Genomic DNA, 25,553 nt, shown 5'->3' with positions numbered 1-25,553 from the left:
TCCTGACTGATGTCTTGAGATGTTGCTTCAATATATCCACATAATTTTCCTACCTCATGATGCCATCTATATTGTGAAGTGCACCTGCAGCAAAGCACCCCCACAACATAATGCTGCCACCCCCGTGCTTCACGGCTGGGATGGTATTCTTCGGCTTGTAAGCCTCCCCCTTTTTCCTCCAAACATAATGATGGTCGTTATGGCCAAACAGTTTTGTTTCATCAGACCAGAGGCTTCTTTCCTGCTGAGTGGCCTTTCAGGTTATGTCAATATAGGACTTGTTTTACTGTGGATATAGATACTTTTGTACCTGTTTCCTCCAGCATCTTCACAAGGTCCTTTGCTGTTGTTTTGGGATTGATTTCTTTAGATTTTACCATGATGTAAAGCAAAGAGGCACTGAGTTTGAAGGTAGGCCTTGAAATACATTCACAGGTACACCTCCAATTGACTCAAATTATGTCAATTAGCTTATCAGAAGCCTCTAAAGCCATGACATCATTTTCTGGAATTTTCCAAGCTGTTTAACACAGTCAACTTAGTGTATGTAAACTTCTGACCCACTGGAATTGTGATATAGTGAATTATAAGTGAAATAATCTGTCTGTAAACAATTGTTGGAAAAACTATAGTTTGCTAACAAGAAATTTGTGGAGTTGTTGAAAAACGAGTATTAATGACTCCAACCTAAGTGTATGTAAACTTCTTACTTCAACTGTACCTCGTAGAGCTCTTACTTACAGATGATTTGACATGTAAATACTCACTATGTAAGTGAATCAGAATGATTTTAAACACAACAAATTGGGGACTGTGCTTGTTTTTAGCATACTTTACAGCAGAAACATTTCATTGGAGGATTTTGTTTCAGAATAATAGCCAATTTTTAAATGAATAGCTGAAAGTGTGTCGAGAACAGGTCAACTGGGTGGCTACAATACAATGCTGTAGCTCCAACGGTAATGATGTCTTTAGTTATGGCTGCTATCTTGTGCTAAGTGTATCCAATCTAATGTTTGCTATTCACGGTCCATCAGAACAAATACTATTGATTCAGCAAGTCATTGATTTCATTATAAAAAAGTGGAGTCAGACTCTCGTCATGCTAACAATACCAAAACACAAAGAGCAGTGGTCCTAGTGGCACGGCCATAATAACAACACCCAGATGGATTGTGGGGGATCATCTTTGGACATAACACCAAAGTCCACTATCTTATCTCACGGCATTGGTGCTGAAAATAACTGCTGAGCTACCTACCTGCTGTACCACCACAGTACAACTAAACAATCAGACCTGGGTTAAAATACTTTAAAAAATCTTTTCAAATACTTTATCTGCACTTGACTAAATTTGACTGTTGCAATGGAACCAATAGAGCTGTCCGAGTGCAAACCTTGCCCATCTGGTTGTCCAGGTAGGCTGATAGGCTGATACAAATATTTTAAATAGTATCCAAACCCAGGTCTGGATACCAAAGTATCCACAATTCAATGACTGAGCAGCCACAACAATAGGCATTGTGTAGTAGTAGGGACTCTCCTGGCTGGCACAGAAAGGTACCGCTATGATAATGTAATCTTGTCTAATCAACTAATCACATCGTCTCATAATTAAATTTGGGACAATGGGACAATCAATAATCTACATGTACATTCCAAACATGTCAATAACAAAACCACGTCACGAGACATTTACATAAAACACAAACAGAATAATATAATACTATTAAATAAATAGAAACGTGTAAGTCGCTTAAGCTATCCATTAGCATTTAAATCAACATCTGAAGTCTTGAAGTCGTACATATTTCATTATGACACACAAACAACACATTAAATATGTCCCTAATGGCACCCTATTCCCTATATAGTGCACTACTTTTGACCAGAGCCCTATTGAGTTGTTATTTGTCTCTGTTTAATTAACAAGGGCTATAGCCACTAAAACAGTTCACTGACTCCATGAATATGCATTAACATAGAGATATGAGTATCATGCAAATGCAATAATCATACTCAACGTAATCACATACAGAATGATAATGAGAGAAGGTTATGGTCCCGAGAGGCGACTTAGTTAAAAAATTTAATTCATAAATACAATTTCCCAGTGTCAGCAGTTTGCACCATACTTAGTTAATGTCCTCTTCATCATTATTGAAAGGTTTGGTCGTTTGGTTCATATTCTTTATACAGTAGCCATTTTCATTATACTACGAATACCACAAATTGCACCTACTCATGCTACTTTCCAACACGTAACTACCTACATACTTAAACAAGAGCTTACCCTCACAACTTTGCGTATCATTTTTGTCTTTTTTCCCCCAAAGTAGTTGTTAGTAAGTGTACTGCAAAACTGCCTAAAATTTAATTATAGATATTCTCTACTGTGGTGACCAATTTATGAAACCTATTTAATAACCATGTTATTACTAGGGTTGGGGTCAATTCCATTTCAATTCAGTCAATACAGGAAGTAAACTGAAATCCCAATGTTTACTTCCTGATTTGGCTGAATTAAAATGGAATTGACCCCAATCCTGGTTGTTCACCAAAGCACGCAGCCTTACCTGAGTTAAGGTGAGGAGTAGTATGGAGGAGATGGAGAAATGGGCCAGAGAGGTAGGGTGGAGGTCTGATAAAGAGACGAGGGTCCACTCCTTTCTTTTTTATACTCCTCCCCTCCGCCTATTTTAGGAGGGAAAGATGGAAACCCTATCGCTTCCTTTAAACCACACTTAACTAATCAAACCCCTGCTATTAATAATCACCTGCTCAGTCTCCAGCACCCGTTCCACCTGACACCTTTTTCTTTGCTCTAGCTCTTTCTTGCCTTCCCTCCACCCATCTGATTTTCTTACCTTATTTTCTCCCGCTCAGGGGGCTCTGTCCTTAAATCCTCCTTTGATGTCACTCTTTCTCACAAACTCTGTCTTTCTGTATTATATCTCTCTCTCTTTCCTCTTCTCTCTCTCTGTCACTCTCTTCATCTCCTAAGCCCTCCGTCAGCCAACGTCCCCTGTCTCTCACACTTAACCATTCTCAAAGCAGATATAGGTAGTAGTTCTGTTACATGTATTTGAAATACGTATTTGAACAACTTCTGAGTATTTGGTACGTTGTATTACACTGGGCCGAACTACAGTCCAATGTACTTTGTAACAATATATTTTCAAAAGCTGTAATTTTCAAATTACAAAATACTTTTCTATACCATTTCTTTATAGAAGTTAAATTATTTTGTGGCCCTCTTTCACCCTACATTGTTATCAAAAGTCTGACGGCACTATGGAGTGATAAGACTATCTGCTAAATTAACTTAATGTAAATGTACAGTATATGTAAAAATGAACAATTGCAAGGCACGCTGAGTATTATTCTAATGAGCACCACCCCGAAACAAGGCCAATTACAATACCCAGTGTGCTTTGCAGTTGTTCATTTTCATATATACATTTTGGTAATTTAGCAGACACTCTTATCCAGAGTGACAGTGCATTTAAGTAAGGTAGATAAACAACAACATATTACAGTCATAGCAAGTAAGAAGTTTCTGTAACCATTACTGAGAATGTTGTTTCTGTTCGTCCGGTTAGTTGAAAATGTATATCTGTATTTTTTAATACAAAAGACATGTATTTCAATAAAATACAATACTTTGCAAAGGTATCTTTATATTTTATTTTGATACATTGGTCTTTAATTGGTCTAATTGTAATTTCTAATTTCCGTCCATCCCTATCTCAAAGTCTCTCTCATCTACCATTCTTTCTCATGGGGGATTAAAACCATTAGCCAACTTCCTTAACCCGTCCCTTTATATCCACCTTCGTTATCTTATTCGTTTCTTTGTCTGTCCCTAATTAATCTATATTTAGCAGACACAAGGCAAAGCCAAACTGAAGGTAAATCCTGAACAACCATGACTTATTTTTACGTCCATGCTCATAACTGTAACTGAAATCTGATATCCGTGGGCTACCTTATGCGCTATGCTCATATGAGTTTGTCCAAAAAAATGGCACCCTATTTCCTGTATGCCGCTGGTAAAAATGAGACTACATGAAAAGTGCAATACTGTTGACATAACGTGTTTAAATGTGAATTCTCAGCAACAAAAGAGTGATCAAATTAAGATCATATGTGTGTACAGTGTATGTGTGGTCAAAAGTAGTACACTATATAGGGAACAGAGTGTCATTTGGGACACAGACTATATTAATTTGTGTGGAGAGGATCCAAACAGGGTCTCGGCAACAATTAACCACAAAACATAGAGGCTTGGGTCACTCTGGCGCAAGCAGCACCCCGTCAGGAATCTCCAAAGCCTGTCATATATAGATATGTATTACTGATTATGGCTGTGCCAGTGGACTGCACACATCAGCTGTTTCCATGTCTGTGATATTATTGAAGAGTGTGTGTTTGAGTGGGGGTATGGGGGGATTGTGTGTGTGTACAGTGTGTGTGTGTGCGCAAGCATGCATGTGTGTTTAGTCGTTGACCTTTGGAAAGGTGGGTTTTGAAGGCTAGAGATAGGGACTGTGATGTGGGCTGCAGTGCAACTGTACTGTACATAAAGAGAGCAATAAACAGGTTTACTATTGGATAGGGTGGGGGGGGGGGGGGGGGGGTAATGGTGGTGAGTGTGGTGGTGGTGTGGGCCACTGAGCTCCTATGTATAAATGTACTGGGACATGGTGTGATGAGGAGGGATTTTCTGCTCTGTAGGGGACCTCAGTGACTGTTGCTATTAAACCTTCTTACCTTACCTCATTGGGACCGTTTATGAAGCAGATGCTGTACTTAAAAAATTAAAAAAAACAGATAAAGTTTTGTTTCTGGAATGACGTGCATTTCTCAAACGAGGTTAATCACACAGTTTGATTAGACGTTGAGTCATCGTGACATATTTCCAATCAATGACTTTGATGTGGAACACCTCCCCATCTGTACTTCTCTCCAATTATCCACTATCATTTACCACTCTATAATTTCTCCCTCTGTTTCTCCTGTCCCTTATTCCCTCTGGTATCACTCATGGGAATGTTATTCCCCCGTCCAATTCTAATGCGCTCAAGCACTTTAATCTTTTTTTTAACTCTTTCTCTCCTCTTTCCCTTCAAGATAGCATCCCTTCCACCTTCCGTTCACTGCATGAAGAGGTATATACAGTACCCTCCTTTTAAGGAGCCCCTTTCTTAATTTCTTCCACTAAACTTGTGTGCTCTCCAACCTTCCTTAGACTAAATGTATCATCCTCCTCTCTCTGCCTTTCAGGGCCATGCAGCCAAGAGCCACCAAGAGGCTTGACTTAACCCCACAGTGTGCTTGTTTGTTGTCTGGGTCTCTCTCGGGGAGGGATGACAGTGGTGCTCAGTGGTGAAGCCAGGGTGGTGGCAGAAACGGACTGGCCGTAGGGAAGCTCGGGAAAATAACAGGTCCATCTTTAGCTCAGTGGATCAGTGATACATTTTTGGGGGGGCTAATATTGAAGGGTCTGGAAAGAAAAAATGGGTTGGTGTGGGGACCTCAAGGAAATGCCCGGCCGGTTTCTGGTCACTGACTTTCCCTGGGTGGAGGGGTGGCGCTAGGGAGAAGCGGGAAGCAGAAAGGCGGGCCGAAGGGTGGTGTTATACATAAACAGGTTGTATGGAAAACAGTGTTGACCGGGGGGTTTTCACCCCAAGGTGTCAGGGCCTGGAGGGTGGAGGGGGAAATGACATCTGTTCTCTTCCAAATCTCAACCTCTTCCCCAATGCCCAAGCTGTTATTAACAGGCATGGCACCAGACACCATCAAAAACCTTTTTGAGCAAAATAATATAACACATTTTGACATGTCGTGGTTTTGTAAGGGATTTTTTGGAAGGTGAAGGAAAGGAGTGCGTGTTTTTGTTGTTTATCCCCAACAAAGCACACAATGCACATCGACGGGCTGTTGTGGAACAGGTCAAGAGCTGGTATTTCAGGTTTTTATGTTTAATAAATGTGCAGATGTTTTTTTTAAATCTGTTTTTAGCTTTTTCATTATGGGGTATTGCGTGTAGATTGATGAGGGGAAAAATGATTTAATACATTTCAGAATATGGCTTGTGTTATTATTTTATATTTTTCTCTACTATATCTCTTTTTTTCCCTCTGTAATTTTGGGAAGGTCCCATAAGTAAGCAGTTCACTGTTAGTCTACACCTGTTGTTTACAAAGCATTTGACAAATAACACTTGATTTGATTTCAAACTGTAATGAGTTCAGTTGTAAGTCATTTCCAGTAAAGGTCTTTGAGTGTTTGATTTCAGTCTGTCTCGGCCAGTTTGTTGAACACAGTGACATGTTCACACTTGGCCTACTCTTAAACAAAGTTATAATATGAAACAACCTTTTTCCAAACCACATATTTAGTTTTTACATTTCTGGTGGGTGACTATCGTTCCAAGGCCTTCTCTTTAAAACACACTTCCTAGCGTGAGCCACTTCCTGTGGCTGAAGAAAGCACAAATATGTTTATATATTTCCCCGTTTCCCTGCCTGGAATAACAAAGACACAGTTATTCTGAGGAAGACAAAGTGAGAGAATAAAACTGAATACGTTTTAGAGGAAGCCGAATTCCAGGGAGAGAAAGAGAGGGGGACGGGGACGGAGGGAAGCTTTGAAAAAGTCCTAAAAAAAGCTCAGCTAAAACAGACAAAATCTCATTCCCTTTGAAACTGACAGCTTTTGAAGAAGCAGAAGTCAGGGATGTGCGGCAGGTCCTGGGTGAGATGAGAGGTAATGGGATCTCCAAATGTCATCTTTGCAGAACAGTGTGGGTCTGGATGAAAAGTTGGACGATTATGAAGGCTTGAAACAACCACAGTTTAAATAAACACGTTAGCATTTTTTTCTTTTTCTTTTATGTACATTTTGGAGTACAAGCCCTTTCTTGCCACCTGGTTTGTTTACTGTATCATCAGTATCCAGTGAAATACTGGTGAAGTCTGTTTCAGCAAACCACTGAAAGCAATGCATTGTTTACTTGTTTAGCTGTGCTGTGCTGAGCCTTGCCACCTGGCATTAGGTGTGGGTATGTAGGGGCATGACTGTTACCGGCTGTCTGGCCTGCTGTGGGACATCACATGACAGACCTATTATAGAGAATCATCATCCTCCCTTCAACTATTACATTTCTCTGTTTCAGCATTTTCTCCAAGGGAGACGCAGAGCGAAAAATGACACTGACAGGGATCAAGGGAACAAGGGAACAAGGGAACAATGGATGAAGGGAACATGAAAGGCGTAAAGAGCGAGAGAAAGACCAAGGGTAGGAAATGGAGAGGCAATGGAATGAGATACCTTCCAGAGCGAGAGAGAGAGAGAGAGAGAGAGAGAGAGAACAAGATGGACAAGGACATCCATGGGTCCTGACAGAGGGAATGAGAGGAGAATGAGAGCTGGACACCCATGGGACAGAAATGAATTAGTTATTTAATAAAGGAGCTACTGGGTCGTCCATCTGCAGGGATCCTCCCTTAGCCTTATCAAATAGGAGTCTGCATTTGAAACATTAAGGCGGCTGGGCTTCTTCTCTCACTCCGCATGATCAGCCATTCCGTTGCAATGATGTACCGCTATTTCGCGCCGCGAGCATCTTCTGATGCAAGAAAAGACAGAATGCTGCAGGGCTGAGGAATACCAAGAGACACAGAGACAGTAAGAATGATGGGCCAGTCAGGAGGCTAGGAGAGAAGCAGTGTGCAGAAGATACAGAGGAAAGAGACAGGAAGAATGATGGGCCAGTCAGGAGGCTAAGAGAGAAGCAGTGTGCAGAAGATACAGAGGAAAGAAACAGGAAGAAAGAGAAAGGAGAGGCAGGGAGTAAAAGAGGTCAAATAGAGTTTTGGTTGGATGCGATGAAGGAAGGTTGCTCAATCTATAAGGAAATAAATAAGATGGATGCCAGTGTCTTGTCGTCAACCTCAATCAATTACCAACGATGGACAGTGTAATGGAGGTGATTCGGTGAACTGCGCTCGCATGATTAGTAGCCTAACCTTTTCTTAGACCTGAAGACTTGTGTCATCTCCTCAAGTTAAGCTTTAGCTTAGCAGGCTAACAGACCCCGTTTGTCACACCAGTATGGACAACTAATGTGAATCGCGCCAACAAATCTGAACTAAATCATTTCAATAAGTCTTAAAAGCCCTTTGAGATGACGGTGGCCGCAATAGAAAAGCTGAACCTCAACATAGACGATGGGGTGGGTTATTCACTCGGAGTATACGTCCCAAATGGTACCCTAGTACTATATGCAATATACTCCTTTTGACCAGGGTCCTAAGGACTCTGGTCAAAAGTAGTGCACTACGTAGGGAATAAGGTGCCTTTTGGGACGCTGAGAGTATCAGAGCTGGTCTGTACTGGACTTGGCACAGGGAGGTGTGTAATCCCTTCAGCAGGTGCCTTGGGACCAGAGAGACAGGCTTTGGGAGAATATGAGGTTGTGAAGGGGAGATATGAGGAAAGAGGGAGAACACGGGGAAAGCGATATGAGGAGAGGGAGTAGAGGGAGAGTAGAAGGGTGTGGGGATTTGAAGAGGTAGGTATAAGCGAAAGGAAGGTGAGGAAATGTGAGTTTGAGGAGGGAGGGAGAGCGAGTGAGCGAGAGGGAGGGAGGGAGGTAGGGGAAATGGAGTAGAGGGGTGAGGAGATTCCTCAGGAGCATCTGTCGACTTACAACTCAAGAGATAGGTGTTGAGTTGCACCCGGCGATGCTACAAATGTTTTATGGGAGACAGACACTGTATCCCTGGCGATGTCGTCATAACTAATGTTGGATGCTGGCCAGTTTGCATTTTTGTCATACATTTTGTAGCTCTCCTTGGGTTCTAATATCAGTGTGTTCCTGTTTGTTTTAGGAAGGATGTCAGCGAGTCAGTGATATCTTCTCTTCCGCTGTAGGCCAACTGACAACATGACATTTATAACCGTGTCACTTGAGAATCACACCACCACGCAAGCACAAAAATGCAAGCATGCATGTTGATACACACACACACACACACACACACACACACACACACACACACACACACACACCAAGATCGGTTTGACCTTGAAGTCCAAGGCTACATGTGTCAGATGTGTGGGTGCAGTATGTAGTGTGAATGAACTGTGATAAGACTGTAAATAGTAGCTCTAATATATACAGAGAGCACAACACCAGCTCAAGGCCTGAGGCAGCAAGAGCACTAAAGTTCACTTGACATTAGATGCAGTCAGGCTTAAACTGCACCCCCAAATGGCCACCACAGCATTATAATAACTACTACAATGTATACTGAACAAAAATGTAAATGCAACATGCAACAATTTAAACAAATTTACTGTTACTGTTCATATAAGGAAATCAGTTCATTAGGTCCTAATCTATGGATTTCACTTCACTGGGTAGGTTCACAGCTATGGGTGGGAGGGCATAGGCCCACGCACTGGGGAGCCAGGACTTTCAATTAGAATGAGTTTTTCCCCACAAAAGGGCTTTATTACAGACAGAAATACTCAGTTTCATCAGCTGTCCAGGTGGCTGGTCTCAGACGATCCTGCAGGTGAAGAAGCCGGATGTGGAGATCTGGCGTGGTTTTACATAGTCTGCGATTATGAGGCCAGTTGGATGTACTGACAAATTCTCTAAAATGACATTGGAGGTGGCTTATGGTAGAGAATTAACATTCAATTATCTGGCAAAAGCTCTGGTTGTCACGGATCCTTCTGGAACTTTCATCACGCACACCTGTCCCCTATTCTCACTGATTAGTATTTGTATATATGTGCCCTTTGGTTTCCATGGTTTTGACGATTATTGTTATAATGCCCGTTGGTGCATGTGAGTACCTGTGCTGTGTGTTTTGTGCTTTTGTGCACTTGTGGATTGCGCAGATGATTACAGGTCTCGTCCCGTGGGTTAATCATTGTGCTCATGTGTTATTTATTCGAGATACTCCTCGCTCTTTTGTTTCTACCCTGTGTTTTGTTCCGTGTTTGTTTGGTCTTTGTCCCCGTGCCTTTACACGGCACGCCGTGATTTGGGCTTAATAAAAAAAAATGATTACGCATTCCTGCATCTGCCTCCCGACCCTTCATGCCAACGTGACCCTGGTAGACGTTCCTGCAGTCAGCATGCCAATTCCATATCTGTGGCATTGTGTTGTGTGACAAAACTGAACATTTTAGAGTGGCCTTTTATTGTCCCCAGCACAAGGTACACCTGTGTAAAGATCATGCTGTTTAATCCGGTTCTTGATATGCCACACCTGTCAGGTGGCTGGACTATCTTGACAAAGGAGGGATGTAAACAACAGGGATGTAAACAAATTTTTGCACAACATTTGACAGAAGTAAGCTTTTTGTGCGTACGGAAAATGTCTTTACATGTAGCGTTTATATTTTTGTTCAGTAATAGTTGTAGTTCAACAGATTTGAAAGGCTGGCGCTGGTTCTGATTCGTGTCCATTTAGGGGGATATGCTATCTCTGTCTGTGTTGCCAAATGTACCACATTATAAAAACATTAAAGAGACGGCAGCGCTCACAAAGACAGAACACACACCGCTTGAAATTGAAACATCAACACCGACCGACTGGCCCGCACATCCACTCAGTCAGGGGTACGTCCATTTAGAACGCAGACAAGATGTTGGATTGGAGTGTCTTCACATGTTAACAAATACAATAGGCTTCTTGAAGGGCCCTTTAACATACCACTGCCGTTAACTCTACGCTCCCTGTTCTTCTCCGGGACCCAGCCGCATTGCAGTTAAAATTGAAGTCTGTTCGCAGGTGAAGGATGCCTTGAGTCGCTTGGTTGGGAAGGTCTGTATTATTACTTCACACAATCAATTAGCTGTTATATGGGCTATGAGGGTGGTGTGTGTGTCTCTGTGTGTGTGTGTCTCTCTCTCTCTCTCTCTCTCGCTCTCTGTGTGTGTGAGTGTGTGTGTGTGTGTATGTGTATATGTATGGGCAGCATGTGTGTGTGTGTGTGTACTTATGTGTGTGTGTGGGCAGTGTATGGGAGCCAAGGAGTGGCCACCAAAGAGCAATTAAGCCAAGTTAATGCACCCCCGTGCACATCGATCCACTATAAACTAATATCCCTCAGCAGTGCCAGTCATTAGAGTGTGTCCATAATGGCACTATATAGGGAATTGGGTGTCATTTGGGATGTACCCATTATATTTATCATGGTCGATGCAATAGCACCATAGTGTAATTACCTAAAGAAGCATTAATTGCTTTGGACTATTTATTTAGTAACATATACTGTATTTAAAGTATAGGCGGTGTTAGGTTTGAAAGTGTATCGCAGATTTTGAAGTGGTTTTTCAGATGTGCTCAATATAGGGAATGAGCTTTGCCCCAGTAACAGTTGATATCTCGCTCAGAAGAAATTACATTCACAAAATATCACATTTCAGTTTCGGGGAAACTAACCAAAATGTTGGTTCATTTTTATTCACACTTATTTGGGGAATTCCAGTCGATACAATCCCAATTTAATGGGCCACACACACACACACATGTACACAGACACAAACGCGCACACACACACGTATGCACTCACACACACCGCACGCACGCATGCACACACAAGCCATTGTCTTCTAATTGGGGTATCGGGTGATATTTCTCAAGAGTCTTTGAACAACTCTCTTTCTGAATCATTCATGATTTGTATGAACAAACAGAAACAATGAATCTTTTATCAAAAATATAGAATATCCAACCCATGCTGTTACATCTGAGACAAGTCATAGAGGGATCACTGGTTAAAAAAGATAAAAGAAAAAATTTTGAAACAGAATAAAAGTAAATATTCCCAGCTTCAGTTGAATCTTTAAATAGTAGCTGACTGTACACCAGGGACCTCATTTCCCAGTCATGCATAAGCCCAAATCTGTGCCTAAACCATGGGTGAGAACACTTCCACTCAAAGTGTGAGATTTATCAATGTAAATGTTTGCTTGAGAAGGTGCGTACATTTACTCACTGCCATGACCATGTGTACACACAGTGCCAAGTGGTGGAATAAGGGAACTGCTTGTCAAGCGTAGTCTAGTGACTGGGGGAAAAATACAGTGCTTTACAGAAAGTCTAACACAGCTTCTGTCTGTATCGTCCGGACCGCTTGGGCTACCCACTAATACCGTTTGGACTACGTTTGGGCTACCCACTAATACGGTTTGGACTACGTTTGGGCTACCCACTAATACCGTTTGGACTACGTTTGGGGTACCCACTAATACCGTTTGGACTACGTTTGGGCTACCCACTAATACCGTTTGGACTATGTTCGGGCTACCCACTAATACCGTTTGGACTACGTTTGGGCTACCCACTAATACCGTTTGGACTACGTTTGGGCTACCCACTAATACCGTTTGGACTATGTTTGGGCTACCCACTAATACCGTTTGGGCTACCCACTAATACGGTTTGGACTACGTTTGGGCTACCCACTAATACCGTTTGGACTACGTTTGGGCTACCCACTAATACCGTTTGGACTACGTTTGGGCTACCCACTAATACCGTTTGGACTACGTTTGGGCTACCCACTAATACCGTTTGGACTACGTTTGGGGTACCCACTAATACCGTTTGGACTACGTTTGGGCTACCCACTAATACCGTTTGGGCTACCCACTAATACCGTTTGGACTACGTTTGGGCTACCCACTAATACCGTTTGGACTACGTTTGGGCTACCCACTAATACCGTTTGGACTACGTTTGGGCTACCCACTAATACCGTTTGGACTACGTTTGGGCTACCCACTAATACCGTTTGGACTACGTTTGGGCTACCCACTAATACCGTTTGGACTACGTTTGGGCTACCCACTAATACCGTTTGGGCTACCCACTAATACCGTTTGGACTACGTTTGGGCTACCCACTAATACCGTTTGGACTACGTTTGGGCTACCCACTAATACCGTTTGGACTACGTTTGGGCGACCCACTAATACGGTTTGGACTACGTTTGGGCTACCCACTAATACGGTTTGGACTACGTTTGGGCTACCCACTAATACGGTTTGGACTACGTTTGGGCTACCCACTAATACCGTTTGGACTACGTTTGGGCTACCCACTAATACGGTTTGGACTACGTTTGGGCTGCCCAATAATACGGTTTGGACTATGTTTGGGCTACCCACTGATACCGTTTGGACTACATTTGGCCTACCCACTAATACCATTTGGACTACATTTGGGCTACCCACTAATACCGTTTGGACTACCTCCTCTGTGCAATGGGGAGACTCTCATGAACACCCACAGGCCTCACAAAACTCGTCTGACGGTCCCGCTACCAGTTGAAAACATGTCTGGAAGTATAGCATATATGGAGACTGTTTAATGGCAAACATATGGAGTTAAATACAAATAAATGTTTCCTGATCTTTCTTATATCTCTAAGATATAGGAGAGACACTTCAGAGCAAACTTCCTTTTGATATTTTTTGGGGGGACTATCTGTGGTTCCATGTAGTGAATATGTTATCCAATAAGTTTGTATGGGCTAATAGCAGGCCAAAAATACTTTTTTCATCAAACAATTTTAATGAGCAATTTTGACAAAAACAGTGCTTTCAGAAAGCATTCACACCCCTTCAACTTCCACATTTTGTTGTGTTACAAACTGAGATTAAAATGGATTGAACCTTTTCACATGCACCAACAAATGGGTGTGTTCATTCTACAGTGGTCCCTGGGGTGTACGCTCAAACCGGTGTGATTAGAACACAGAAAGATTTCGCACAAACACAGTGCTTACAAAGGTATGTCCTGAATGTGACCACTTTATTTTTGGATGCAATGTTCAGACATTCACAGAAGTAGCGACAGCATAACACAATCTTCCGAACCGGAAAATGTAGAGCACATTAGTCCTATCGCTAACTGAGGAAAGATTGACATAACACAAGCCGTTGTATTTATAAAACTCTCGGCTGACAGAAACTACAATATGAATTAGCTAATAGCAATTACTATTAAAAGTAATCGCATCACTGGTGAGATCAACATTGATCAAAATGATTGAGTAAAACACTTTCTAGAAATCAAAAGGATTCCAATGATGGGTAGTTTGTGCATGCCACCATGTTTATTTTTTCACGTCAACCAAAGATAATACAAGGAGACAAGATAAGTTTGGTTTGTTTGCATTATGCATGTTGAAGGGGGTGTGTCGTGTACGATCATTCCCTTCCCTTCATTCAATAGCGTAAGTTTATTACAAAGATGAGTGAACCATTCCTTCAACATCTTTGGTCTGATAGACGTTTACGTGACACCCAGAATGCATTGTATAATGTCAACAAACATGGCGCCACACATAGCTGGCAAATTGATTCATATTAGCTCATTATAATCAGTACAACCTTCAAAAAAGTATTTTACACACATCATAGGTGTCCATTACAATCTATGCAATAATCGGAAAGCATGATTTGTCACCAGAACTTGAAAACATGTGAATAAAACTGTAAATACATTATGCTCTATACATACATACTGTACATGCTGTATGCTCAGTAGAAACAACATAGTAAGCAATTCCAGTGTATATTTGGTGTTTTAGGTTATTGTCCAGCTGAATGGTGAATTAATCTCCCAGTGTCTGGTGGAAAGCAGACAGAACCAGATTTTCCCAGTGGATTATGCCTATGCTTATGCTCCACAGTCCTTAAAGATTAAACTATTTTTGCAGCCTTACTTTAGTGCCTTGTTGCAAACAGGATGCATGTCTTGTAATATTTTGTATTCTGTACAGGCTTCCTTCTTTTCACTCTGTCAATTAGGTTAGTATTGTGGAGTAGCTACAATGTTGTTGATCCATCTTCAGTTTTCGTCTATCACAGCTATTAAATTTTGTAACTGTTTTAAAATCCCGATTGGCCTCATGGTGAAATCCCAGAGCGGGTTCCTTCCTCTCCTACAACTGAGTTAGGAAGGACGCCTGCATCTTTGATACACCATCCAAAATGTAAGTAATAACTTCATCATGCTCAAAGGGATATTCAACGTCTGCTTTAAACATTTTTTTACTCATGTACCAATAGGTGCCCTTCTTTGCGAAGAATTGGAAAACCTCCCTGTTTTTGGTGGTTGAATCTGTGTTTGAAATATACGGCTCGACTGAGGGACCTTAGAGATAATTGTATGTGTGGGGAACAGAGATGAGGTGAGATGAGATGTTAAATACTATTCCGGCACACATAGTAAGTCCATGCAACTTATATGTGACTTGTTAATCAAATGTTTACTCCTGAACTTATTTAGGCTTGTCATAACAAAGGGGTTGAATACTTATTGACTCAGAACATTTCAGCTTTTCGTTTCTAATTAATTAGTAAACATTTCGAAAAACATAATTCCACTTTGACAATATGGGCTATTGTCCGTAAAAAAAAAATCTATATTTAATACATTTTTAAATCATGCTGTAACACAACAAAATTTGAAAAAAGTCAAGAGGTGTTAATACTTACTGAAGGCAATGTATGTTGCCCTAAGAGTTGGTAGAATCTTAATGAAAATGATTCACAGCTGTAATGGCTGCCAGAGGTGATTCCACCAAGTTTTACCTCGCAGGGTGGAGACTTATCCAATTATGATACTGGTATTTTTGTGGAACACTTTTTTTCACTTTGAAAATGTGGAGTAGGTTGTGTTGATTTGTAGGACAAAATCAAATGTAACCCCTTTTTAGATTGAATTAAGGCAGCAAAATTAGAAAACATTCAAGGGAGTGTAGAAATTGTGTGAATTTGTGAGTAATAATTCAATCATTTTTCTATTTTATTGTATTTCCATTGTGAATTCATGCAACATTTCTTGACATCTGTATCATATAATTCGACCACATCAGTTAAGATAATAATTCAAATAAAGTACAGTAATTTGTCAAATTAGAGGCATGTGTGAAAGTGAAACCATTGTTGAAATACTATAAAACACTGACATAATGGTAAATCGAATGAGAGAAGACTGATCTTGCTCTGTTCAAGGCTTTGTCACACAACGCATTTCACAGAGAGCTTGTTTTTAGAGAAAGGTGAGACTTTTTTTGGCCAGCAGATGTTTCCCAAAACCAATCTTGTAGGATTTTAGCAAGGATTTAGACCTACTTTAAAAAGGCAAACACATACCATTCCGGTGCACATCAAAGTGCTATCCAGCGGGCGGGTTTTGGCAATGGGCACTTTTCAGCTGGAGTTCGATGATCTGCATCTCACAGACCTCGATGTGCCAATGTTTTGGATGCATAATCAGCAAAACAAACCGTTATGTACACTTTCCATACACCATCGCACAACAGGTTGATGTAAGAGGGGTTTCTTTGCTGTCAGTGGGTTCCCAAATACGGAAGGAGCAATAGATGTCACCCACATTGCCATTAAAGCACTATCCCAAAATGAGTTCAACTATGGTTAATGTGATGGGATGCGCAAAAGACGCTGCTGAATGTGGTGGAAAGGTGACCAGGTGGAGCGCATGACTCATTCATTCTGCAGAACAGCAATAGCATGACTCATTCATTCTGCAGAACAGCAATAGCATGACTCATTCATTCTGCAGAACAGCAATAGCACGACTTGTTCATTCTGCAGAACAGAGATGTTGTCCTACACGCCTACAGGAGGGAGCTGTTGAGGATGGATGGCCTATTGGTGAGTGTTGCCTACTCATTTGAAGTATATTTGCCATAGCTAAAGCAACTTCAATAGTCTTAATGGTCCTCTCGTAGTACTTTTACTGGTCAAGCCACAACTGAGCGAGCCAAATAAAACCTTTTGGTTGTACCTAACCTCGGAAACTAGCACCTCTATTTCAGTTTGTTGTTTGGTTGTGCCATTGTATTTCATGGTACAGCATTGTACAGGTATGTGTCCCTAAACGTGTGTGTTCCTTAAACAGGGTGATTTTGACCATATACTGTGCATTCTGAAAGTATTCTGACTCTTTGACTTTTTCTACACTTTGTTACGTTACAGCCTTATCCTAAAATTGATTAAATTGTTCTTGCTTTTCTCATCAACACACATAACTGACAAAGAAAAAACTGTTTTTATTATTATTTCTATAAATAAAAAAAAACATCACATTTACATAAAGTAGCTTGAGAATGTATTCACCCCCCCTTGCCATTTTTCCTATTTTGTTGCCTTACAACCTGGAATTAAAACAAGAAATAAGACAAAACTCAACTTAAGCATGCATAATTATTTCCCCCCCAAAGTCAATACTTTGTAGCGCCTCCTTTTGCAGCAATTACAGCTGTAATTCTCTTGGGGTATGTCTCTATAAACTTGGAAAATCTAGCCACTGGGATTATTGCCCATTCTTTAAGGCAAAACTGCTCCAGTTCCTTCAAGTTGGATGGGTTCCGCTGGTGTACAGCGATCTTTAAGTTATACCAAAGATTCTCAATTGGATTGAGGTCTGGGCTTTGACTAGGCCATTTCAAGACATTTAAATGTTTTCCCTTAAACCACTTGAGTGTTGCCTTAGCAGTATGCTTAGGGTCATTGATCTGCTGGAAGGTGAACCTCTGTCTCAGTCTCACACCTCTGGAAGACTGAAACAGGTTCCCCTCAAGAATTTCCCTGTATTTAGCGCCATCCATCATTCCATCAATTCTGACCAGTTTCCCAGTCCCTGCCAATGAAAAACATCCCCACAGCATGATGCTGCCACCACCATGCTTCACTGTGGGGATGTTGTTTTCGGGGTGATGAGAGGTGTTGGGTTTGTGCCAGACATAGTGGTTTCCTTATTAATGTCCAAAAAGCAATATTTTAGTTCCATCTGACCAGAGTACCTTCTTCCATATGTTTGGGGAGCTTCCCACATGCCTTTTGGCAAACACCAAACGTGTTTGCTTATTTTTTTCTTTAAGCAATGGCTTTTTTATGGCCACTCTTTCCTAAAGCCCAGCTCTGTGGAGTGGTCCTATGGACAGATACTCCAATCTCTGCTGTGCAGCTTTGCATCTCCTTCAGGGTTATCTTTGGTCTCTTTCTTGCCTCTCTGATTAATACCCTCCTTGCCTGGTCCGTGAGTTTTGGTGGGCGGCCCTCTCTTGGCAGGTTTGTAGTGATGCCATATTCTTTCCATTTTAAAAATGGATTTAATGGAGCTCCGAGGGATGTTCAAAGTCTCTGATATTTTTTATAACCCAACCCTGATCTGTCCTTCTCCACAACTTTGTCCCTGACCTGTTTGGAGAGCTCCTTGGGCTTCATGGTGCCACTTGCTTGGTGGTGCACCTTGCTTAGTGGTGTTGCAGACTCTGGGGCCTTTCAGAGATCTGAGATCATGTGATAGATGATGTGACACTTTATTTACTTTATTTAATTAATTATGTGACTTTTGAAGGTAATTGGTTGCACCAGATCTAATTTAGGGGCTTCATAGCAAACACACCACTTTTCCATTATTTTTTAAAAATTTTACTCCACCAATTTTGACTATTTTGTGTATGACCATTACATAAAATCCAAATAAAAATCAATTTATATTAGCTTGTAATGCAACAAAATAGTAGAAATGCCAAGGGGATACTTTTGCAAGGCACTGCACTGTAACTATTCAGACCCTTTACACAGTACTTTGTTGAAGCTACTTTGGCAGCGATTACAGCCTCAAGTCTTCTTGAATATGGCGGTACAAGCTTGGCTTGTTAGACCAGGTTCAAGTCTGGGCTCTTAGATGGGCCACTCGAGGCCATTCAACTCCTGGGTTGTCTTGGCTCTGTGCTTAGGGTCAATGTCCTGTTGGAAGCGCTCTGGAGCAGGTTTTCATCAAGGATCTCCCTGTACTTTGCTCCGCCACCACTATGCTTCACCGTAGGGATGGTGCCAGGTTTCCTCCAGACGTGACGCTTGGCATTCAGGCCAAAGAGTTCAAACTTGGTTTCATCAGACCAGAGAATCTTGTTTTTTGGTACCCTTCTCCAGATCTGTGCCTCGACACAATCCTGTCTCGGAGCTCTACGGACAATTCCTTCGACCTAATGGCTTGGTTTTTGCTCTGATATGCACTGTCAACTGTGGGACCTGAAATAGTCAGGTGTGTGCCTTTCGGGGTGATGAGAGGTGTTGGGTTTGTGCCAGACATAGTGGTTTCCTTATTAATGTCCAAAAAGCAATATTTTAGTTCCATCTGACCAGAGTACCTTCTTCCATATGTTTGGGGAGCTTCATGTCCAATCAATTGAATTTACCACAGGTGGACTCCAATCAGCTTGTAGAAACATCTCAAGGATGATCAGTGGAAACAAGATTGACCTGAGCTCAATTTTGAGTCTCAGAGTAAAGGGTCTGAATACGTATGTAAATAAGTTATTTTGGTTTTCACTTTGTCATTTAGGGGTATTGTGTGTCGATTGATGAGGACATTATTTTATTTAATCAATTTTAGAATAAGGCTGTAATGTAAAAAAAAGTCAAGGGGTCTGAAACACTCTTTTTGGAAGTCAAGAACATTGACATTCCCCTGGTTTGCGCAGCTTTTTGATTCTGGCCGTTGAACAAACTGAATAATATGGTTAAAAAATGTGGTTTCTCTTCAACTCTCTCTTTATCTCTCACACATTCTCCCTTTCTATTGCCATCTCTCTCTCTCTCTCTCTCTCACTCTCTCTCTCTCTCTCTCTCTTTCTTTCTTTCTCTCTGCCATCTTCTTATGTCCTTTTACTACGCATTCTATTACTCTTTCTTCGTTCCCGGAGGTGACAGAGAGCACTATTAAACGTGCCCAACACACGTGCACATGCGCACACACATGCACACTCTTTTTGGAAGTCAAGAACATTGACATTCGCCTGGCCCGCGCAACTTTTTGATTCTGGCCGTTGAACAAACTAACGGAACACAGAGTCCCGGGAGAGTAACGGATACCATTCAGCCATGTTGGCCCAAAGGTCGAGCTATTGATCAAGCTTTAAACCCGCTCACACCCTCTCATGCTTCACAGAGCCTGACGGTCAGAGGAAGGACTAGGGTTTGATATTACGCCCATACTGTCAGCAGCTAGCGAGCAAGGACCCGATAGTGCTCACTCTTAGATTACCTCGCCACTGTAGGCAATTATTTATGCCTGCCGTGTATATTTCTCTATCTGCCAGTACATTGTGTTTTCTTCTGCCTACACAGAGAGATGGAGTCATAGAGAAGACCCATTTCGGCTCACATTATAGGCCTGCCTATAATGATGAGGATGGTTCATGGCCCTGTTGGTGCCCCTCGGGTCAGAAGTCAGTGAGTCGGTGTAGGATGAGGATCACTGTCGTGTTAACATGTAGGATGGGTCCACGTCGCCTAGGGATGAGAGGAGAGGGGTGTAGTGTAGGGTCGGAGGGTTAATTCCAGGGTTGGGGTCAATTTAATTTCAATTCCAGTAAAATTTAAAAAAAAGTGAACCAAACTCCAATTCAAGTTCAAATGTTTCCTAATTGAAAAGCATTGAAGTTAATTTGAATTTCACTGTACTTCTTGAATTGACTGGAAATTAAATGGAATTAACCCCAACCCTGGATAATACAGACTCATAATAACTAACTGAGTCGTAAACTATACTGTGACTCTTTCCACACAATTACGGGTTGGTGAAAGGATATGAGTTATCTTGGAGGTTATACTCACTGGCCAAAAGGCAAGCCAGTGGAGGAACAACAATGCATTTGAGAAGGAGCCTGCTTTTTAAAGACATCACACAAGAGCAGAGAGCCACGAGAGCTCAGTTCAGTTACTCACATACTAATGTTGCCTGTTCCTCTCGAGGCACTTAGATGCCCACACTTTCACACGAGCTGTCTCTCTCCCATATCCTTCCACCAGCTTGCTCTCCCTCACTTTTTTCATGTCTTCCACTATTTCTCTCTCTATATCTTAGGCTCACAGATATCGACAGAGGGGTTTGAATGTGAACACAAAGACGGGACTAGTTCATCTGTAGCCAGGCTTGGCTAGAAGCTCTTCTACTTGTGAAAGACACACATGATAAAGACTATCAGACTGAGGGCAAAATACAAATATTTTTGGGGGTTGTAAGGACATTTAATGTAGCCAAACTTTTTAACCAGTACTTTCTCTATGTCTCGTTCCTATTACAGAGCGTAGTCAGTGGGTAAGTCAACAGAACATAGACAAGGATCACCTGGGGCCTCATATATCAATTTATCTCAAATACTATTTACGAACGGAATTCAGAATGTTCATACGCGTATGAGTGTCATAAACACACCGGTAGGAGATCACCATTGATAAATGGCAATCGTTCTCAGCCTTAGTGCTCGCGCATGACCTTGGCTATTTGCATTTCGAAACAGCCCCTAATTAAACAGGGTAATCCCAAGGAACTGACCAGGGTTCAGAACAATGATAATCTATTGAAGTTGGCCAATGTTGTTACCATTCTGATACCAACCTGTTGCCAACTGTTGCCGTGATGATACTGGAATCTGCTCAGAATGCCAGCATTGGTTTTTAACCTGAAGTGGCCCTGCCAATAAGCCACCTGAACTAGAATTGGAGGTGACAAGATGAGTGGGGGGAGAGAGAGGGGAGGAAGGGGAGGCTGGGAGACAGACAGGGGGGGCATAATTAGGAGAGGCATGTGAGGCTTGTGAGGTGGCAGCGCCCCGGAGGGAGGAATGGAAGTGAGGGAAGCCTCGGAGGAGAGGAGCTGATAAGCTAAACTGCTTTAGTAATGGCCCAGTGGATGCTGCTCTGAGCAGAGATAGATACGGTGTGATTGAGGTGCCATGCTGCTGGCTTGGCTGAGTTTTCTCCTCATCGCTCTGCTCCTCCAAATGCAACCAGCGCCAAATGAAATGCAAGAGTGCATTTCCTCTCTTTTACTCTTCTCTCCTCCTCTGCCGCCTGTATTTCTGTCAATTGTACAAATGGAGTGGAAATCTATGGAGCTCAGTAGTATTCTACCTGCCAGACAGGAGGCACCTCACCTGCCCTCTCCCTGTCAAGGGCCTGCAATCCCGGATCCGGGGGCGTAATCATAGCCTCAAATGAATTAGCATAACACAGCGGACATAAATACCAGTAGAAACTTTTCCTATTCATGAAAATCGCAAATGAAATATATTGAAACACAAGCTTAGCCTTTTGTTAATCACACTGTCATCTCAGATTTTCAAAATATGCGTTACAGCCAACGCTAGACAAGCATTTGTGTAAGTTTATCATGGCATAATGCTATGCTAGGCTCTGCTGGCAGCAGGCAACATTTTCACGAAAATAAGAAAAGCAATCAAATGAAATAATTTACCTTTGAAGAACTTTGGATGTTTTCACTCAGGAGACTCCCAGTTAGATAGCAAATGTTCCTTTTTTGTAGGCAAAATAGCTCCCGTTTGTTCATCATGCTTGGCTGAGAAATCGACCGGAAAATGCTACCACTACAACGCCAAACCTTTTTCCAAATTAGCTCCATAATATCAACAGAAACACGGCAAACGCTGTTTATATATATCCCATTTAGCAGACGCTTTTGTCCAAAGCGACTTACAAGTCGGCTGGGGCCACTACTTTTACATATGGGTGGTCCCAGCGGGAATCGAACCCACGACGCTTGGCGTTGCAAGCGCCATGCTCTACCGACTGAGACACACAGGACCCCTGTTTAGGATCAATCCTCAAGGTGTTTTTAATATATATATTCAATAATATATCTGTCGAGGCAATTGGTTTCTCATAAGAAGCAATTGGAAAAATGGCTGCCTCAGGATTTTACGCAAGATTTTCTGCGGGAGACACCATGTGACCACTTGCTAAATATGGTCCCTTACCGCTATTCTTCAACGGAAATGCGTAAAAAGACGTCACAATGCTGTAGACACCTTGGGGAATACGTAGAAAAAGCTAAGCTAATTCGTAGCTCATTCACAGCCATATGTGGCACTTCCTGATTAGATTTTTATCTGGGTTTCACCTGTAACATCAGTTCTGTTGCACTCACAGACAATATCTTTGCAGTTTTGGAAACATCAGAGTGTTTTCTATCCAAAGCTGTCAATTATATGCATAGTCGAGCATCTTTTTGTGACAAAATATCTTGTTTAAAACAGGAACGTTTTTCATCCAAAAATTAAAATTTCGCCCCCTAGTCGCAAGAAGATTTATGCTTATGGAATCACCAGTCTTTTCTCGCAGATGCCTCAGCTAGCTACCGTACATGTTTAATCAGCCCATTTGAAGGACTCTGTGTGTATATATATATATATATATATATATATATATATATATATATATATATATATATATATATATATATATATATATATATATTCCGCTCTGCTCCTTCTTCAAATAGTTTTTGGTTTGTTGCATCCAACTCTCCAGTCCTTGGCTCCCTCTCTCCGGTTAATGACATATTTCCTCTCTCTCTTTAGCTTTCTTTATTGATTGCTTGCTCTTTATCTATTTGTCAAATGCCTTCTCATGAGATTCTCTTGAGCCTCTTGAAACAGCAGAGATTGAGAAATTATGTGACTGTCTGCCAGCCATGTTGACAATCACCTTTCCCTCTCTCTCTCTCTCTCTCTCTCTCTCTGTATCTCTCTCTCTCTCTCTCTCTCTCTCTCTCTCTCTCTCTCTCTCTCTCTCTCTCTCTCTCTCTCTCTCTCTCTCTCTCTCTCTCTCCTTATCTCTGTATCTGTATCTCTCTCTCAATCCATTATCATGACTGTATCATTTGGCTCCTGCCCCCTCTGTTCCAGGTGGGTTAGATATAATAATAACAATGAGAACCAGATGTACCTTGGCAGAGAGTCGGTGGCTTTACATTACATAACATCAGGGTCGTATTCATTATTGCCATTGGTGGTTCTAACTTGTATTGGCTCCCTGGGTAAACCATCATAACATTTAAAACTATATAAAAATACAAAATATATACAAAAATAAGACTCATAAATAAAAACTCATAAATAAAATCAATTTAAAATAAGACTCATAAATAAAAACAAATTGTAGTATATAAATACAAATAAAGAAGAGAATCAAATTATTACACTATTACCCTATTGCAAACAAAAAGCACTAATCTTATATCATACAAATAGAATAACACACTTATAAAGAAGAGAACTTGATAATTACACTATTGCACTTCAAACAAGAAACCCACAAACTAAATTGCACAACTAATTGCATTACGAATTGCAGTACTGTACAAAGATAGTGCGCTATTTAATAGATTCCCCCACTCCCCCGACCTCGGATTTCTGAGTGGGAGACCTTCCCAGGCAGTAGCCTGCCTATCTCACGAACTAGAATCAGGGTGCCCACTCCGACAAGGTTAATTGACCCACAGTCCCATATGGTGACATGATATCATTGACGTGACATGCAAATGAGCAATAGAAAAATGATTGCACAAATGTCACCATTACGATTTTTTAAATGTATTATTATTATTATTATTTTTTGTGAGAGCGCCCCGTGCCGCCCACGGCAAGATGCCGCCTTGGGCGGCTGCCAATGTCGCTAATGCCTAAATCCGCCACTGATTATTGCACTTTGTTTTGCAGCGGGAAAACAAGCGTTCCTTATAAATTCAGGCAGTCCCTACCCATTACCATCTGTTTTCTTCAGTTTGTTATCAAGTGAATATGACCCTGGTTTTTATGTTACGTAATTTCTGCTTTGTTTTTCTTTCCTTGCTTAGTCATCCCCTCTCCCCCGCCCCCTCCTCTCTTGGTGGAAGCCAGGCAGTTGGGTGACAAATGTGAATTCCTCACGAACACTCCCGGGTTTCCTTCCAAGTCATTACTAGATACACTATTTCTGAATGCTCTCTCTCTCCGGTCTCTCTTCTCTTTCTTTCCAAATGGATAAATGCATCATCTCTTTTAATAACCCTTGTTTTAAGATGGTCATACCATGGCTCATTTAGCTATTTGATTTGGATTCGTACGACCCCTGTCGGTATATATAGTACCAGTCAAAAGTTTGGACACACCTACTCATTCAGGGTTTTTTCTTTGTTTTTACTATTTTCTGCATTGTACAATAATAGTGAATACATCAACACATATGGAATCATGTAGTAACCAAAAAAGTGTTAAACAAATCAAAATATAGTTTAGATTTTAGATTCTTCAAATAGCCACCCTTTGCCTTGATGATTTGGTCTTTACCAAATAGGGTTATATTTTATACACCACCCCAACATTGTTACAACACAACTGATTGACTAAAATGCATTAAGAAGGAAAGAAATTCCACAAATGTACTTTTAACAAGACACACCTGTTAATTTAAATGCATTCCAGGTGACTACACTCATTGGGGCGGCAGGGTAGCCTAGTGGTTAGAGCATTGGACTATTAACCGAAAATCCCCGAGCTGACAAGGTACAAAATCTGTCGTTCTGCCCCTGAACAGGCAATTAACCCACTGTTCCTAGGCCGTCATTGAAAATAAGAATTTGTTCTTAACTGACTTGCCTAGTAAAATTAAGGTAAAATAAAAATCAAAT

At 41.4% G+C, this 25,553-nt stretch overlaps 1 protein-coding gene across 2 annotated transcripts in view; it reads right to left on the bottom strand.

Moving 5' to 3' along the window:
* The window catches only part of LOC135555870 (parvalbumin-7-like), a 44,173-nt gene that overhangs the window by 7,158 nt on the left and 11,462 nt on the right, over nt 1–25,553 (bottom strand). The window contains exon 1 of one of the 2 annotated variants that reach the window (XM_064988653.1): nt 2,577–2,659. The exons of the other annotated variant lie outside the window; for it this stretch is intronic. The gene's annotated coding sequence lies outside the window, so the exon portion shown is untranslated. Of the gene's footprint in view, nt 1–2,576; nt 2,660–25,553 lie in introns of those variants that run through there. 2 annotated transcript variants of the gene reach the window in all.

This window comes from Oncorhynchus masou, chromosome 15, assembly GCF_036934945.1.
Source record: "Oncorhynchus masou masou isolate Uvic2021 chromosome 15, UVic_Omas_1.1, whole genome shotgun sequence".
NCBI classification, from domain to species: Eukaryota; Metazoa; Chordata; class Actinopteri; order Salmoniformes; family Salmonidae; genus Oncorhynchus; species Oncorhynchus masou.
This window is presented reverse-complemented; position numbering and strand designations above follow the sequence as displayed.